The sequence below is a fragment of the Patagioenas fasciata genome, chromosome 1 (assembly GCF_037038585.1).
Source record: "Patagioenas fasciata isolate bPatFas1 chromosome 1, bPatFas1.hap1, whole genome shotgun sequence".
Classification (NCBI taxonomy): Eukaryota; Metazoa; Chordata; class Aves; order Columbiformes; family Columbidae; genus Patagioenas; species Patagioenas fasciata.
The window spans coordinates 194,941,855-194,961,006 of NC_092520.1; positions in this window are offsets into that span (position 1 = coordinate 194,941,855).

A 19,152-nucleotide genomic window follows, 5' to 3' on the forward strand; every position below is an offset into this window, starting at 1 on the left:
TTCACTGGAAGACCTGTGTATTTATTTGCAAACAAAACATTTGCATGTGATCTGATGCCTATGATTTGCCTACAGTATGTTGTCATCCCAACCATGTTTGTTAATACCAGACTTAACAAATCAGAGGGAGAACAAATGTCAAAAGTTCAATGGCAGATTGAAAGCCTGGGTGTGTCTAAAGCATTCACTATTATTTATCAACAAAGTCACATATAATAGCAAGACATCTTTTGTGCCTCTATGGCAAATGAAGATGGAGAGTAAATGATAATTGCTCTACTTATACACAGTGAGCTTGTTAAGACTCTAGGGCAAATAGTTCTTGTTTCCTCTGTAGTAAGATAAGGTTTTGAAATAGCTTTTCTGATTCATTTGAATGCTTGTGTTCTACTGCTTAAACTTTATATTGTAAAGTCACTCCTTTTTTAAGATTTCAGATTTTCTGCTCTTTCATCTTATGAAAAAATGGCAACATCACATTGCCTGAAGGGTCTTACGGATAAAAGCATTAGTTTGGTAAGCCACTTTACCTGCTTCCTCCTTTCATTTTATTATTTGAAATGTCTAACTCCCCTCACAGTCCCTGTATAATCCAGATCATGCATTTTACAATTGCTGTTTCTCAGCAGTCAGGGCTCTATACTAGCATGAATTCTCCTACTGAATATTTGAGATTATCTCCTATGAACAAACAGCAATTAAGATCTATCAAAAACACAGGTCATATTTTCATGGAACAGCCAGGCAAAGGACATTGACCCTGCTCTGGAAAGGAGCTCTTGTGAGATAGCTCATACCAACTTCCTGTTGCTGGTATGAGAAAATTAATGGCAATAAAGGACACATACCTTAATCTTCACACAGACTTATTGTTCCGGACTAGTGTATAACTAGCAGTCATTTGGGATGCTGAAGACTACTGTCAGTTGAATTGTTCTAATTCAGGGTCAATAGACTGGATCAAGGCACTAATGATGTTCTTGCAGGGATCACATGTGGAACACCTACGTGGTAACTAGAGCTCCAGGTTTCTTGGATGAAGGACCTCATCAACATGCCAACAGAAGACATTGACTACAATTGGGTTTCAGCAAGATTTGTGAAGCACTACACTCAAAATGAGTTTAATCCACAACTGGAAATAATATAGCTGTGTCAAGGAAACAGCTTGAAATAATCTTGCCATCTATTTAGCCTTTGTAAGAAAATTAATGCAGTGCAGCATCGTGCTAACGTAGCTATATTGCTCCTGGGATCCTCTGCAGAGAGCTGTATTGAGTCATAAAGATGTGGCAGCTACTTTAAAGTAGCTCAAGTATCTCTCATGCGCTTATGCCTTCTGAGGCATACAGATTCCCAGACTGCAGACGTGCTGGATGATGCATGCCACATTGGGATTTCTGGAAGTAAGGAGATAAAGTCAGTTAGAACTCTACAATGAAAGCTAACTCTTCAAAACCATCTTTTAAGTCTGAAATGTCTCAGCAGCTTTAGCTCAGTAGCACACAAACACAGTGTGATTTTTGGAAACACCATTTCTGTTCCTATGTTTAAACCAAAAGTGGTAGGGATAAACAAAAGTAACAGCTTTATTTAGGACCCTGAATAATCTGCAGATGTTGAATTTTGAATTTTCTTCACCTACCAAACTTTTGCTGAAGCATCACAGCATAGAAACCTGTGTCTAACCAGTAAAAGACATTCCAGCAGAGAAAATACGAAGGAAGAAAGGATGAAACTGAGAGGAGAATGTTTTCCCAAACCTTCTATTCTTTACCATCCCTCGTATCAGATCTAACCTGACCAAAGGAATGGATTTGAAAGATGGGCTCTGCAAAGAGTGAAATGTTTCTAATTGTGGTATTGTACTACTTAAACTTACATTTTTCATTGCAATATCTCAAGAGTCCAGCAGAGAATGGAGGGCATTGAGTTTCTGCTGTGTTTATACACAGTAAGACAAAGGTTTTGACTGTATCTTTAGACTCAGATGAGTAACAAGGGAGAATTTCAGAGGTTTGGAGAAAAAAAAGGAAAGGATGAATATAGAAAGGAACAAAATCTAGAGAAACAGGAATATGTAAACACCATCATCTTGGGCAAAGATTCTCATTACACAACTCATCTAAAGAAACGGGGCAGCCAGAGTGTCACCCCACCACCTCCTCCAGCCATCTCCTAAGATAATCCAGATGCTGCAATTGCATGTTCAGTGTTACTTTGACTACTGAGATGTTACTGTTCTGTCCATAGAACTGTCTGGTCTGGCGCTACTTGGCCTGAACTGTTTACCAGAGAAACACTATTGGATCTGGGTGCAAAGCAAGAGCTAAGCTTAGTTTTGTCTTTGCCAGTAACATAATCACAACACCTTAGCATTTCACAATATTAAAAAAAAAAAAAAAAATTATTATTATCATCATCATCATCATCATTATTATTAATAAAAATAAAGGCAAGATATCTATGGAGCTCTTAGCTATCTATGGTGAGCTATCAAATTTATAAGGAATTGCAGGACTGCCATTTTGAATTTGAGAGCCTATTTCACTATTCTGCCCTTGAAGCTTTTAAATTATTCTCTTTATATTTGACCTGGACCTGCATCTGCAGGTTGCTTTTCAACTTGTTTCTGCTAGTAGGTTTTTATATCATTCTTATTTCTTGCTTCACATTTCCTGATCATTCTTTCTCTCCTGATTCCTCTACTCGCTGAATAATTTTTAGACCTTGTGGTCTGGAAAAGGTTTCTGAGGACTTGCAAGGATTCACTTTCAATTTTGCTAGGCATTTAAACTACAGAGACACATGTGGAGAACTGCTAGATCTTCTTCTATTCTCCTAACCAAGAAATCAATTAGCATGGGTAGGTCAGATCCTTTAGTAAATTATTGCTATGCTTGCTACATGTCCTTACAGAAGTAAATTTCATCCTGTATGTTCTGACAGGTCCTTCTGACAGGACCTAGATTGCCTATTTTAAAATAACTAGAATAGCCTGGAATTTGATATATCTTTCTTATGAAGTTATTATTCTTAATGTTTCCAGAATGAAAAACATATCTATTCTAAGTTGTACTTCTGTACTTACCCACATTTCAGTTTCAGATCAAATCAAACACAAACCTAAGAGTGAATTAAACAACCACTACATAGGTTTTTTGTTTGGATGAAATGTGTAATAAATTTTTATGTAGTCTACTTTATCTTCTACTTCTAGAGCCACTGAGTGAAAACCAAACCAAAACAAAACAAAACAGGAGGGGAGAGAAAAAGGTGCATAGTTTTGATTTTCTGTATCTGCTTACATTAAAGCTAGAGGTAAAATTAAATCATAAATGTTATGAGCATTTGTCAGGCTAAGGAAAGCTATAGTTCAAAGAAAAAAACAGTCAAATTGTGTATTAATAGAGATCTAGCAGAGCAAGCAAGCTACTATACTCCAGTTCCATATTAAGTATGGTAATGTGCCATATTTGTTTCCTTATTCCTATGCAAGAGGGCTTCATGCAGCAGACACTGGGAATGACAGACTAATAGTTCCTTGGAATTGTAAGGGGAAGGCACTGTCAGTGTGTAGTATTTGCCTTATCAGCTGACTGGTTAATGTCTTATAACTGATATCACCACATGAGTGATGTAATGCAAATAAAGGGGAAAATCTAAAATAAAGTTTCTATTTGCCATGAAACCGTAACATTAACCAGCAGCTGACAAGGTATATCTTCATTACTGAATGATGTTGTGCAAACAGGAAAGAAGGGGGTTTGGTTTCACTGCAATCTGTGATTGTTCTAGGACCTTATGACAACTTCATGTCTTTGCTGGCATTAGAGTTTGCATCAGTAACTGGTACTAAGTCCTCACCTTCCATGCAAAGAACATGAACTGCAAAAGGACCTTGCAACCATAGCAAGGGTAGTACTGACTCTAAGTGCTATCCCATCCTGCATCTGAAACTTTGGATCTAAAATGGAGAAAAGTGCTTTAAGCATAGCAGTGATGTCCTCATGGACATATCTCAAGACTTGATGTATAGGCCTAAAGCAAATATGCACCAAAAAGGGGAACCCCTCTTGTGCACTGAGCAGCTAATATCCATGCGCCCACTATATCCATCACCTGCAAAAGGCACTGTTTGTCAGAGTATACAATACATTCAACAAGTAACCTCAACGATGTGAATTAAAAAAAAAAAAAAAAGAAAAAAACCAGCAATGAACCTGACAAATCCCAGTTATGCTCTGCTGACTTTAATCAGATGAGTTAATTAGCGATTTAATGATTCCTTTGCAACCAAATATAGTGCAAATATAAACAAAATGAATTCTGTTACATATAGTAGTGAAAGTTGGTGGAGATGCTGTCAAAGTTGTATTCACTGTACTGTGGCCGTGGCTTAAAGATGTTACATGTGGGGGAAGTTGAGTCTTATAGAAAAATATACTTACAGCTTTCTAGAGACTATAACCTCTAACTCATTTGTGGTTTTAAAAAAGTTGCTGGGTTGGACTAGATACAGCTGCAGCTTAAAGGGTGCCTTAGTGCAGAGCTTGGATTTGCTGATGTCTTGAGATTCAGTGCTAGATGTAGTATCAATTCTCTGAAATCCTCAACTACAGAATGAATACTTTCTGTCAGTCTGTATATCCCCTGGGGAAACGTAGACGTCAAACTATTTTTGCAGTTGTCCTTCAGTGAAATTTCTCTCATACAGTTCTCTTTGAAGCTTGGTGTAGTAATATGCTCATTAGAATCCATTCTTCTTCCCTCCTGGCTGACCAATTTCCAGTCACACCAGAGCTATTCTTCCTATATTTTCTGCGCCAGTTTTATCACATCATTTTATAAATTCAACTCTTTTCCTAACTGATGTCGATTTTTTTTTTCCCCACACACCATCCAAAAGTCTTTTTTGACATGTTTCTGCTATTAGAAAGCTCCACTTTATTCTCGGCACTTCTGCAGGGTGAAACAATTTGAATCCTGTAGAAAACAAACTGCCACTGGACTCACACCATAACTGCATCTTTTCATTGACAGAAACCAGCCATTGTATATTTCACTACTACATGTAACAAAATTCATTTTGTTAATATTTACACTATATTTGGGTGCAAAGGAATCATTAAATCCCTAATTAACTCACCTGATTAAAGCCAGCAGAGCATGACTGGGACTTGTCAGGTTCATTGCTGGGTCTTTGTTTGTTTGTTTTTGTTGTTTGTTTGTTTTTGTTGTTTGTTTTTTCTTCCACGTCACTGAGATTACTTGTTGAATGTATTGTACACTCTGTTAATAATGTTGACATGATCAGGCCATCATGGATTGAATATTTATGTCAGAGACCTCTGATGATGACAAATGTCACATAGATTTGTTTTATAATCTGTTACAACACCAGTGACACCAAAGGTACTACACCTGCATAAGCACAAAGGAAGAACTACACCCTGAATCCTTATGACTGAAGTAAATTACATTTTTATCATTTTAATCTTAGTAAGGAAGAGAATATGAAGAACTATTTCTTGGTGTATATTGAACAAAAAAAATTAAAGTCTAATTGAGAAAAATTAAATTGTATCAAGTAGCTCTTCTCCTTTAACTCCAAATTTGGCGATGTTGGTTCACAGAGGTGACAGACACCAACAGTGCAAAGGGAAATATAATCTCTCATATGATTAAAAAGTTTAATATCTCATGTTTGCTCTCTATGTATCAAAGCTAACTCCACTTGGAAAGGGGCTTTTGTAACAAAACACCAACATAGGTCAATCTCTAGGTTACACAGGTAAAGGAGGATGAGAAAAATGTGTTGCAGAAAACAGTTTTTGTATAGAGATGACTTTGCTGATCTTGGTAGTGAAGCCAACTAATGAAAAAGTAAATTAAAAAAAACCCCAAAGCTGTTGAAGTATGCACTATAATATTACTAACATATTACAATTTTTAAAAATTGAAAAATCTACACTTCAGGTGACTACAGACATGCTTTACTCAGGGCATTTATTCAGTCACCTGGAACTTTTCCTACCTTTCTTTAGTGCATCAAAAGTTGTCACGGAAAATCCCTCAACTTATTATTCACATTGCTTCTTTAAAAAGAGCATCTTCTGTTGGAAATCTGACACTTGGAGCAGTAGAGACAGGCAATTAAAGAGTAAGAGTAATTACAGGAGGAGAAAATATTATTGCACACACTACTAAACAATGAGACACTATTATAAGACATCCTTGCAACAATACAGAGGTTAATGCATTTTGAACATAACCACCCAAATACTTCTCACTCTTTGACCCAGTTTAATTACCCTGAAAATGAGTACAGAATAAAGAATTTTGATACTCAGTTGTGAGAGGCATTCATGAAAACCTATATTCTCCCTTCCAATTGAAATTCCATTTCCTGCCAGATGAACCATGAAGTGGTAACAGCTTGGGGCAACATTTTTGATATGAGAGCCCTCCTAGAAACAAGGCTTTTAGAGAGAGTGAGAACCAGAGAGACCAAGAGAGGCGTATACAACGAGAATTGATATAATAAAGGATATATTTTGTCAGAAGATCTAAAAAAATATTTAAAAGGAATTAATATATTACACAAATAAAGCTGATTGATTGCATTTTCAGTGCAGTTAGGCAATTTTAAGAGTGCCAGATCAGTATTCTCGTTCTATAATGCCCATGATAACTCATCACATTTGCTTTCCTACTTGTAATCATATTTTATTTTCTTTACCAGAATTCTACAAGTAATTGCTGGTGGCATATAGACTAAGTCACAGATGTTAGAACAAAAGATAAAACAAGTACACTGAATGTACATTTTGCATTTACACCAACAAAGGTTGTCAGCTGTTCCTTCCTTGCAGCTGCTTGAAGGTCTTGCTGTCCTCTCCCACTAGAATGTCTATGTGTTGAGAGACTGCAGTGTGGCAATGCTATTGTTAATTATTTCATTCTGTTTAATTGTAGTTAACAACAGTAGAACAACAGTCAGAAAATATGTGATATTAACGGTATGGAGTATTTTCCCAAGTGCAGTTTTCCTGAGGCTGGCAGAAGACTTCTGACAAAGTCTGACAAATGCCTATTTGTCATATCAGCACATCAGACTCTACCGGAGGGTGACTTCAGTTTATCCAAGTCATGGCTAAGGCTTAGTGGACCCTTTCCTTCATATCTGTATCAAAAATGGATCAAAGAGGCAATTTCTAATGCCTTTTTTAAGTTCTGAAATTTCATGAAACAGACATATTTAAACATTGCTTCATTGATAGTCAGGAAACAATCCAGAATACATGTTCCCAGGACATTCCCTCAGAGTCATTCATCATTAAAATGTGGCCTTTTACTTAACAGGCACTGGTTTCAACAGAAATGCTTCAATGCATCTCCCTGACACTTTCTACAACTGCTGTGCCTCCCAGCAGAGTTCCCACTGGCTGCACCTGAGCCAGGATTTCTGTCCCAGCGAATCAGCTGTGGAGAGAGCCCAGTACAGAGATGTTCAAGCACCATGACAGAGTTGCTTCCAGAGCCACGTGTCGTTGCATATCCTTGCTGTTCTGGCATGGCTGAAATCATCCTGGAAACAGCATAGCCAGTAGCTAAGTACCACTAGCAAATACAATACTCGTGATGTGTGGTGACTCGTGACACAGCATGGCTGTGTCAGTGACTTCACCATCTTGTTCACAGTATGTTTGTATACATCGATTCAAGCAGGACTCTGTTTTGCAGGTGAGTTCAGATTACCACAATTCAGAGGTAGCTGTAGAGTTCCTAGCAGTGCTTCATCACACCAGGCACATCTACTTGCCTTGTCTAGTAACAATTTTCCTCCAGATTTAGTAATTAGTAAAACACCTTCTATAAAAATAAATATATTCAGTGGTGAATTTTGCCTCACTTTGTATTTGGGGGTGAAGTGATAAACAGAATTGTATCTTCAATCATGACACTGCAGACTTCCATTTAAATTAAGTCAATAGGAGATTTAACAATGACAGGACCTCAGGGCTGGACCCATAAATTATATGACAAGCAATTTAGAAATCAGTCTTATTTTGTCACTTTAAAATCAACAGTCTCAAGTGAAGGATAGGTTTTTAGATCCAAGGTTTGTATTAAACTTTCATAATAAAACACTAGACAGCCAGGCAGCAATGAACATTGATTTACAGTTTAATGACAGCATCAGTATCAGAATACTGAACTCAAATCCCTTATACAATGGTCAATAATTTACCTGAGAATAGACCTGCAGTAGAAAAGAGCTAACCCGATTATGTGAGAACCCATATTGCTTCTACTGTGGCAGAGACCGTGCAAAAAAATTTGCAGTCCTAAACTAGGGAAAACAAGGTTTCCCTGATCCTTGATACAAACTTTAATAGTAACAAGTTTTCAAGCTTTTTCTCAGTCAGTCAGTGACTCCTGCCGTAATACGAAATGAACACTGATTGATGAGGTTTTCAATAAAATCATACGGTGTCAAAAGAGGGAAAACACGCATTTACACTAGAATAGAATACTGAATAATTGATTTTCAGATACTGGTAGTGTGACACAAATTAGATAGATTTATTTGCATGCATAAACAGGTGACGAAGAGGACTGGGGATCTTCATGCACCCAATCCTTCTTGAAAGAGTAGAGTTGCACTATTGATGCCTCATTCTGAGTTATCATTTTCTTGGTGGATTTCCTTTGCTTTTGAGGTCTTTTTTTTCACCCCATGGAACTTCAGTAACTTCTGGACTACATGTGCATATGAATTTGTATTATGTTTTAAATACTTTTTATAATGTATTTTCCAGGATGTATGATGGGTAAAAACAGTTTAAAAAGTCTATAGAGTGGTTTTATCTTCTGTCAGGCACATTTCACCCATTTTTCCATTGGCATATTCTTCATGCACAGATTTAGAAAGTCAGTGTGTTTCTGTTGTTGCTGTTGTTTTTCATTGTTTGACAAATATGTTGTTTGAACACATTTCAACATTCTAGTATTCAGAAATTATTTTCAGCTCACATATTTGTCAACTACTGTATGTGCAACATGTCAAACCCATTAAAAAGATTTATTTGATATGATTTGAAACACCTTTTTTTTTTTTTTTAAAGACAGGTAAATATATGCATAAGAGTCAGGTAAATTTGAATGAATATGGTGTATCTAGCTACAAGTATTTGGTAGGTAGACTGTGACCTACCTTGAACTTTCAGTCTGACCAAAATATGTAACCTATCTAAAAGGTTTTGTTCCTCAAAATTTGAGGCAAGTTAACCTTGGCCAACTGCCAGACACCAACCCAACCACTCACTCACTCCCCCTCCTCAAGAGGACATGGGAGAAAATAAGATAAAAAGCTTCTGGGTCAGGATGAAGACAGGAAGATCATTCATCAACTACCATGACAGATGAAACAAACTAGACGTGGAGAAAATTATTTTATTTTGTTGCCAATTAATACCAGAATTGGAAAGTAAGAAAATGTGGACAAAAACTAAACTGCCTTCCTAGATCTTCATGGCTGGTACAGTAATGAACACTGTCACATTTGTAACCTTATAAAGGGTGTCACACACCATAAGAAGCACGATTAGTGAAGGAAGGGAAAGAAAAACTTAAGTGACCAAAAGCCTTGTATTCTTCAGATGATTTTTCCAAAAGTAAAGTAATAGCTTGTTTCTTTATAAACTCTTCTAAAACATACATACAGAAGAGAGCAGGCTTGGATATGATTCATAGCTCTTTGCTGGGTTTATTTGCTTTTCTGTATGACTACTGAGTTTCTCCTAAAACATGTTTTTTATTAGACTACTTGTATTCTAGGAAGTTTCTTTTTCTCTCACAGGTTAGACTCAATGATGTGGTTGTCTGGACTGCATAAAACTATGTTACTGAACACCAGCTGAAACTGTCCCATTCCTGCATGTGCCCAGCACCGGGCTAGGAAGAGAAAGGTCACCCCACTCTCCATGCACCTTGACCAAGATCCTTCCTGGTGCTTGGGAAGGTACTCAAAGCTTAGACGTCCCATGAAGTTTCCACAGGGCTGAGGCGGCAGATGATAGGTAAATGAATGTAAATTATGTGCCATATCTTACCTATCTCTGTCTTGCCTACAAATCAAGTAGAAGTAGACTGGGGTGTGAACTAAGGGGCAAAACGCAAACTTTCTTTTCCCTGAAATTAAATTTATATTTGGTTAGCTGAACCCCCAAACTTAAAATCAGCATAGGTGCAGCCAGGAAACTATTCAGAGACTGGTTTGGATGCTCTAGTAAAGACTGAAGAGATGTCTCCCACGAACCATGTTGTTTACAGGTCTGATGAACATCTGACTGATGACCATGAACAAGAACTCACTTCTGAGGATGAAGGTAACTGTAAGAATAATGTTTCAGATAGATGGCTGCTTCTTTTTCATTTTTTTCACCACCTGATCAGTGAGGAAGTGGTTGCCATTAATTCAAACAAAAGGTGGAACCACTGCATGACATTGGGAAGGACTCACCCATCTGAAAATGACAGAACAGTTTTAACTTCTCCTTTTCCAAACCACATGAGGCAGATATTCCTAAGGCAGCACTGCCAGAGAGAAAAAGAAAAAGATATTGTAATAATGTCAGCTACATTATGTACATTAGAGCCTCTCTAGAGTGAGATTTTGGGGAATACAGTCTACCACTGCAATGCTTGTTATGCTGGTACGTAACAGAAGGAGCATCAGTACAGGCACAGAACAACTTGCCTCTGTTGTGTGCCTGAGCCAGGGCAGATTTCAGGAGCAGCTCAAGCACATTCATTATTTGCCAAATCTAGTAATACAAACTTGGTGTTTCTGCTCCTGGTAGAACATAATAAATTGTGTTACCTATAATGTACTTTTTGAAATGTTTATTTATTCTCTTCAGGTGAAATTCTATTTATCATTAAACTATTTATTCTAGTCCGGAAACTCACATCCATGAGCAATATTAATAAAAAAAAAAAAAAATCACAGAAAAAAACATACCAAAATATGTAAATAGTGTTATTGAAACAAATAAAACCTTTTCAACATTAATCTCAGTTGTATACTGACTCAAAACTATTTTGCATTCAACAGCTCAGTTTGGATTTGTTTCTCATACAACTTTTCCTCACTCTTCACTACCATCCCACCCTTTGACCTTTCCCAGAGGCATCCCCATGGTGTCTGTGGGGCTCAGCCGTGCCCAACGATGGTTGGAACTGTCTGTGTCCGGCATGGGGCAGCCCTGGCCTCTCCTCACAGAGGCCCCGCAGTCCCCGTAGCCAGTCCCTGGGCACAGACACATGGCACAATGACGCAAGGACTCCAAAGAGCTGGAGGCAGCTCCTGCCCACCTGGTGACTCCCCCAGAGATTTCTGCAGCCATGAGGGAAAGCTCAATTGTGGAGACTGGACAGTATCACCTGAATTGTGATGAAGTTCTGAACATGGTGGTTGAGCACCAGATACCCACACTGCAAACAAGGTTCACAGTTATTATAGCTTCCCCAACAAAGCAGGATGCCTCTATTTTACTGCTTTATCTTTGGGTAGGATGTTACACCTATTTGATGGGATGTTACACTTTATCCACCAGTGGTTTTTCTCTGTCAGAAGAGTGTAGTACTGAGAAGCAGCTCATGACAACTCCAAACATGTGCAAGCAACTTTTCTGGTGATGATATATTAATGAGATGATTTAATACAACAGAATGGGGACATCTTATCTGACTGATAAAAGGTTGATTGTATCTGCTTCAGACTGTTCCTACTGAAAAAATGGAAGATGAGATTTTAGATAAGCTCACAAATGAAAAATAATTTACTTGTCTCTTCTAATAGAAAGTGAGCATGAGGGATCGATTACTCCTGGTAATATAGAAATGTGTTATCCTTTGAAGAATCTGCATCAACTCTCCCCCTCTTTCCCTCATTACAACTAATTGTGTAATTTCTTAGAATTTATTTATACAACTATCAAGTCACACTTTTTTTCCAGTAGCATCTCAAAATTTAGAGATGAGTGTCAAAACAGAATAAAGACTTGAAGATAGTTTATCAGGTGAACATTTTCTTTCCTTATTAATGTTCAGTTATTGCAGAAAACAACCCAAGCAGTTCTTGTTATTAATACAAAGCACAGTAGCCCTCAATAAATACACCAGATAAAATAGCACAGCACTCCAAACATGAGTAGGTAATGTTAACTTTGAAATGCCAGGACACTCTTACTAAAATTCGGGAAAAAAATTGTCTTGGAACTTGTGTCCTCAATTTTCTTACTTTCCTGACCCTTACAAGCTTTGCCTCAAGCGTCCCTTTGGGAAGGCATTTATAAACTTCCCTTGCACTTAATTCTTGGATCATTTTTAACCTGTAAAAGACAATAGGTCTAAAGCAAATATTACAAGGTGAGAAAGTACCTAAGTATTCTCTGGTGTACTCGATCAGCAACATTCAGAAAATAAAAGGGGAACAAAGAGAACCTGGACTTTCTGCTCATCAATTCTATACACCATCAGTTTCAGATACCACTGGATGACAAACCCTGTCATATATATGTCAATCTCCATCTTACAAGCAGCAAGGCTGTGTAACTCAATGACTGCAGCTGAGGACTGCTCTGAGAATTCTCTGTTTTTCAGCACTTAAGAATGTTTCCTTAATTTCTACCACTTAAAAGGAGAGTGGAAGAAAGTGCCCAGGAATTATTTTGTATTAATTGTAAATATAGAAAATATTTTAGCTATTTACTGACAATTGAACTACAAAAAACAAGCCCATTAAATACATAAATTAGAAAGACAGTTTCCTTGCCAGACTTTCTCCTCAGACCGTCATTTTCTACCTCATTTGTATTAATTCTTTCATAAATGACAGGGAGTACTGAGAAACCTTGAGAAATGTCAGAGACAAAAATGTACGCAGCTGTCCCCAAGAAGAACAGCAGTCTCTTTGTCACTTCCTACTTCATGTCATCTTTCCCACATCCCAGCAAGATATCCAGCTCTCTCAATCAAATGAAGTTAAAAGGGCCACTTGTCTATTAGGAGGAAGGGATCATATTCTCAGATATTTTTATCACAGAGCTCATGATTATTTAACAAAGTTACAAAAACATCATTAGTGACAAATGGCAGGGAAAAAATCATCATCTGGCAAAAAAATTATTACAGAGTCCAAAATCAGTGGGGAAATACGTATCACAACATGTATCATGGAAATATGTATCCTAAAGTAGTCATAGAAAAACTTTGGGGCATGGGAAGTTCTTCCTACTTATTTTAGAAAACTGCAATGCTTTCTGGCTTTCCATCCTCTTCACAGGTGATTGTAAAATGAAAGGCAGATTTGCCCCAGACTCAGAGTTTGAATAAAACAGTATTAATTGGAAAGCTCAGCCTGCAAACCCAACACACATACCAAGTGCTGTATCGTGCATCCCTGGATGTGCTGTCCTTGCAGACTGCCTGCTGGTGATCTCCCAGACCGTGACCCATGACAGGCTAACTACTCCTCACATGCTACCAGTTTGGATTTTTGTGGGGCCTTGGGGTCACTGTCAGCAAGCAATTTGTACTTTCCCTAGGCAAGCCATGAACCCTGTTTTGAGGAACAAGAAAAAAGAACACTGAAACACAAGCAGCTATTATGAGTGGTTATTAATAAAAGCACAGGGACCTGGGTAAAGCTTCAATATCAGACAATTTCAGAACAGTTGTATCTCCAAGGGTAAGTGTTCATAAGCAGCTGTAGTCAAATCCATAATGCATTACTGAGGAAAGGGGAAAACCCTTCTTTCATTCATTCCCCTCTGCAAGCTTCTGCTGCTTACTTGGCTCATCTGATGACACTGTAGCTGAGTAACAGGCAGGACAGTGACATGAACTCATGTGCAACCATGTGAGAGTCTGAGCTAGTGTGGAGGAAGGAAGGACCACATATGTGTCTAGAAGCAGAGGCAGTAGAAAGGAAGTGCAGAATGGAGGATGAGGACAGAGAAAAAGAAGGGAGAACATGGGAAGATCGTGTCTTCTGTTTGAATAGTTCAGCTGTCTCATGAAAACATGTCTATGAGGTGATTCCTGTACTGCACTATTTCACTGCATCTTGAGTATGTTAATTCCAGACCTGTGGTGATTTTAGGTATGTTTTAAAGCCCCAACCTTTATTAATGTTTGGCAATACTTCCTTTATTCTTTTGCTTTGGAAATTAAGCCTAAAATGTGAACAGAATTGCTTTTTACACTGTTTCACAATTTTCTCTAAATATTTTTTCTTCCATGCCTGCTGGATTTTGTTGCAGTACCCAATGGCAAAGAGCCATATACCATGTAAATTTAATCTGGTGTTTGCCTGCTTGATAGCATCCTGCTACTTTCTTCCTGAGCCACCAGTCAATTTAACTTTTGACACCGGGAGAAGCCAGGGCCATAGCTTTCTACCCTCTTGAACTGCAATGTCTTCAAACTTTCCTTACTCAAATCTGCACTTCTTGTTCCTCTTCACTTTCTTCCTGATTTATCCTCTTCTTTACGTTTATTTGCATTCCACATATGGAAACATTGGCACAGAAGAAAATTTTCTTGGTTCCCAGAATGTTCTTCAACCCGTATTCAACCCACATTAACACAGATGTAAACTTGATTTTTCCTTATTGGACCATTGGGAATCTGGATGGCTGATTTAGTTGTTTGTAGGACATACAATCCTTTATACAGAAAAGCTAATGAAAACATTAAATATTAATATTGCATCCCTAATTGTATAATAAAGCGAAAGATGCACAGTTACAGTTAAAAACCTCAAGTCTAATTAGCAGTAGCTTAAAAAAATGCTTAAGTGAAGCACAGAACGTTTAGTGCTATCCAACTAACTCTGTTTCCTCATCCAGTTGTATTAATAATGACACTAATAAAATAATGCTAAAAAATAAAAAAAAAATGTGTGTAAATATATATATTTTTATTGTAAATATCTAAATGTCAGCTAAAGGATATCTTCAGGGTTTGGTAACAAATGATTGCCTTTTCCATTTCTTTTTCAAAAATCTCTGCTGAAAGATCAGTATCTTGTTTTGAGGAACATCAATATTTTGTTCTGTGAGAGATAGGAAGGCAAGGAACAAGGTGACCATCCGTTAGCAACAGCTTCTGTAGAAGAGCCAGCAATGTAAAACTAAAACCACACTTATCCATTTTCTCAAAGGTTATGCATGGTTTTGGATTAAGAAAAACATCTTGTAACAACAATGCAAAGAGACTTTTACCTTTTAAATATCATAGACAAAAAGGTGAAGGAATGTGTTTGAATAATCAAAACATCGTCGAACCAAATAAACAGAATAGATATAGTTTTGTTTGCTTGTTTGTTTGGTTTTTTCTCCATTGACTGATTTAATAGATATTGGAACAAAGATTGGATAAAAAATTACCCTTTGGTCAGGATTTTCCACAAGTGGCTACTACAGGGTTTCTATTCTCTTTCTCAAAAGTTGCTCTTATAAACCCCTGAGATGCAATTCCAAACAAAATAGATCAGATATAACAGACAATAATACTATTTCTTTTCTTTGCAGTGTTTCAAGATAAATGCTTCATAAATATGCAAGCTAATTGCTTCCATTGCTTATTGTTAAAACCAACAATAATACTAATATTATGAGGTCATAGAGACAGTATTTTCTGTTATTCTGGGGCACTTTTTGGTTAATTTTTAAGGTTTTATGTGCAACTGTAGCAAATCAAATGTGAGTATGCTTCAGAACTGTTGACCGTTCCCTTCCTCTTACACAAACTGCAAGCTTTAATTATGCAATCAGAGAAAGTTGATTGAAATTTAATATTGTCATTTTATTGACATTCCTTTCCAATTTGTTTCCCTTTTTCATTCGTTGTGGACAACTGTATCTCAGTGTTGAATTATTTATTTGTGATCAGCAGTGGTTTGACATGGAAACGGTGTACCACTTTATCTAAATGAACAAACAACAGACTGATGAGGAAGTACATTTACGTAATGAGCATTTAATCTATACTTTTGAGAAATGCTTTAGGATTACTTTATCTAACAATCACAGTGAGTATGACACTCACAATTTTTTTTTTTTTCCATTACTTTAAAGTCTGGGTTAAATTCTGCGTCACTTGCACACTGAATTGAAAACAAAATATTGACTTTTCTCTCTCTAGAGTTTCCACAGGTACTTTCCCTTCTCCTGCTTTGTCATACAGAATGTACACGCATATTAGATTTTAAGCTTTACATACCAGAGATAAACGCTGAATTCCACAACAAGATAAAGTACTGAATTCAACACACACAAAATCCTCTGCAGGACAATTGTTTTAGGACAGGTTGTTTACAGAGGCCATATTTCACTGGAGTGTATTTTCAGTTAATTTCAGTATTAATAACCATGTTTGAGGATTGTTACTTTCTTTATTCTATATTTTTGCACATTTATGCAATGATGATGTGCCATAACAAATTTAAAAATACTATGAAAAGGGGCTACCACAAAATAATGAAGTTTGAGCTGCTAGGAGAGTTCAACTGAAAACCAAAGCTAATATTCCTATTATAATTCAAATTCATACCAGTTTCAGTGGCAGTTTTACCTTTTGACATTTAATCAGATAAGAAGGTCATGAATGAGCCATGTGACTAAGAGCCTGTGGATGTTTAATTCCTGAAAGGATCCCTACTACATTTGAAGCTGACGTTCACTGCAGATGAGCAGGAAGAAAGCTGGGAGACAGGCACTATAAAAATGTGTTTAAAATGTAGCCAAGTATTTATGTTCTGCTCCATTGAGTCCTATGTGCAGATCGGTCCATAGGACTCTCAGAATCCAGGAAAAACTCAGTAAGAAGCAGCTGCCCTCATCTTTGCCTGCTCTGGACCAGGGTGACCACAGTCCTGGTCAGGGAAACAAGAACGGTTTCTCTAAAAGAAACATTAGCAAAATGTTTAGAACATCAGTTTGGGATGTGGCTTACCCAAGGCCATTCATGCCTCAATCAGGTGAAAAGGATGTTAGGATCAGGAGAGACATGTTTCAGGTAAGTTACTAGACTGGTGGTCAAGGTCTCTCCATCTCTCTCTGTGGGATTCAACTCATTCTAAGTATACATCTAAGCAAATCAGTTTCCTACTCAAAGTGACTACTTTCCTCTGCAGGCTATAAAAGTGGCCTAAGGTGATGACCTCAATCAGATTTAGTTCCAGACATTGTAGACATGTATAAATCCCACGGAAAGTCTTAAGAAATCTAAATCTTCCTGACAGAGAAAAAAATAAAAAAATAAATTGAACAGTTAGAACTGTTACTGTGCAGTTTAACTTGTTCAGGTCTGTTCCTTATGTTCTTCATCTCTTAGTGACTGTGAAGAGTAGTAATTCCACTTCTGGTAGTGGAGCTATCTTGATCTCACAAGGAAATATCTCACCTCATGCATCCAAAAGTCACATCTGTCGACAATTTCTTGTGTCTCACTAAATCTGTCATCTACTTTCATGACTGCGCATCTTTTTTCATCATTTTCAGCTGATGGGACCTGAAATGATAATAAAAATATTACTGATACCTATTGTTAACTGTAATCTCAATACTACTTTTCTAGTCCTAAAGTTTGTGTGTTTTTTATGCTGCTTCCAGATTTATGTCATCAATAGCATAGTCTTACTTTTGAGCTGAAGAACCGACAGCTGCAATCACATGGCACTCTGTATCTATGTGCATACAGGCACATATGCCCCAAAACTATTATCAAACCATAATTTTTTGGAAAAAGACCTATCTAGAAAATAATACCTTCAAAAGGCTGTACTCACTTAAGAAAATATATGCCTTTCACAATAATCTGTCTCTGCTTTATCCAATTCAGTCAGATTGAAACTCACATTGTTTCAGTTAATGGGGACATATTCATTCCTTGACTTCACAGTACTTAAAAGTTCTGCAATTAATTAGTCTACCAGTGCCTAAAGCAGCACTTAAGGAGAAAACAACCTCTTCTAGTTCTTCTACCTAGTGATGTTCTACTTTGCACTACTAATATTACAGCAAAATAAAGCACATATATTTCAAAAGATAATTATAGCATCATTTGTTAATTGCACATAACACCATTTTTCTATGCAAGAAACCATAAAATATAGAAATAATGTGTATTTTCACATGACATTTGTCCAACTGCTGAGCATAAACTTTATTTTAAAGATACATTTTTAAATAACTGATAAGTATATAATATGTGCTTAACATGTTTTTAAAAATTACTGTTTAAAAAAGATGACTTTGAATTTGACAAGTGACTTTATAATTTGTAGCCATAGACAGGAAATTAATATAATACATTTTATTGAGGTGTTCATAACCATTCATGGCACACACCATATACACCTGTAACATACATGAAAATTTTATTAATAATTAATGAGCCCTAAATAAATTATGTATAAATTTACCTTTAGTGTAAAGTACAACCCTGAGGCTGATGATAAGCATGAAGAATCAAGTATGAATCCTGCAACAGATTTACCTCTGTTAATCCAAATTTCCTATTAAGAAAATGGCTATTTTAATTGCAAGTTAAGTAAAACAATTGTAAGCCTTTATTATTTCAACAATGTCTCCTTCTGGACTTAAAGATAATGATGATATTCTCATTTGGAGCCAGCTGCTTCCCTGCAGTTGCTGTGGTAGAAAATTCGCTTCTTTGTGCAGGTGAACATTTTTAAGCAACAACAGCAGTCTGTAGATGCCATACTCAGGTTAAATAATTCTGAATATCAATGTTTAGGAATCACAGCTACATATTTTTGTCGTTTGCCCAGTAAAACATTAATGAAGCAAATTGCTATGATTGAAGATAATTCATTAAAAAAGGTTATTCAAGGCTCTTTATGAAAGTTTTATGAATCATGCTAAAAAATGCATCATGGGTACCTTAAATAGTTTATTTCCTCCCTTCAGTGACTGGTATGACCTGGCCTGAGGAGCTGACCGTCCTGCAAGACTCGGTTTACAATGTTTGACTTTACAGGTCCATCTGCCAACCTACACCTCTTTCAGTTTAAGAAACTGGACACTTGGTGGTACCTACCTGCTTCATATGAAA